The following is a 1,013-nucleotide window of genomic DNA, read 5'->3' on the forward strand; positions in this document are numbered from 1 at the left end:
AAAAAAAAAAAACCCAATAACTGCAATGATGAGAGCAAATGCTGACTTCCTTTAACAAAAGCAAAGGGTTTGGGACTGAAGAGCCAGATGGACTGAAGAACTGGATGAGCCAGAGGTCTTATACCAGCCTAAAGTTAGAATTGAGAACCTCTATGTGAAATAAGGAGAACAGTTAAACCAAAAAATAATCCATCACTAGAAGAGACAAGAAAGAATATTATTTTTCAAAGCAGGCTCTGCATGAAAGAAAAATCTTCCCTGAGAATTCATAACCACAGTCCTCCTAAGAGTTTGGAATTTATTCTTCCTAAGCTGGTGCTCTACCAGAAGAAGGCCATGTCCAGTTCAAGTGCCAAGATCTTGAAGCCCAATGGCAAGAAGTTGGAGTTCAAGTCTGGCCTTTCCCATGCACTTCTGGACCTGGAGATGAACTTAGACCTCAAGGCTCAGCTCAGTCAGCCAAGGAAACTGAAGTTGGTGGTGGTCAGAAAGCTATCATAATCTTTGTTCCTGTCCCTCAACTTCAAATCTTTCCAGAAAATTCAAGTCTAGCTAGTACGTGAATTAGAGGAAAAATTCAGTGGGAACCATGTGGTCTTTATCACTCAGAGAACAATTCTGCCTAAACCAACTTGAAAAAGCTGTAAAATAAATAAGCAAAAGCACCCGAGGAGCCATGCAATGATTTGACCCTCACAGACTTGGTCTTCCCAAGGGAAACTGGGGGCAAGAGAATCATGTGATATGCATTTGGACAAAGCACAGCAGAATAATGTGGAACACAGGTCAAAACTTTTTCTGGTGTCTATAACAAGCTCATGGGCAAAGATGTTAATTTTGAATTCTCAGAATTTTAGCTGTAAAAAAAGTGACTAAAGTATATTTACATTAAAAAAAAAAGAGTTTGGAATTCAAATTCAACTACATGTGTAGTCTAAGAACCCCATCGTCACTACAACATAACAGAGAAATTAATGTAAAACTGTTGTCCCAGGGTGGCACCTGTGGCTCAA

The 1,013-nt window shown here is 39.5% G+C and overlaps 1 protein-coding gene and 1 pseudogene across 1 annotated transcript in view; one reads left to right on the plus strand and one right to left on the minus strand.

Annotated features, from left to right (window-relative positions):
• Nucleotides 1-1,013, minus strand: part of DBF4B (DBF4 zinc finger B) — a 40,178-nt gene that overhangs the window by 32,785 nt on the left and 6,380 nt on the right. The gene's annotated exons all lie outside the window — the stretch shown is intronic.
• On the plus strand, nt 337-857 carry LOC100963071 (annotated as a pseudogene).

Source organism: Otolemur garnettii, unplaced genomic scaffold, assembly GCF_000181295.1.
Source record: "Otolemur garnettii isolate 467f Iridium unplaced genomic scaffold, OtoGar3 scaffold00018, whole genome shotgun sequence".
Taxonomy (NCBI): Eukaryota; Metazoa; Chordata; class Mammalia; order Primates; family Galagidae; genus Otolemur; species Otolemur garnettii.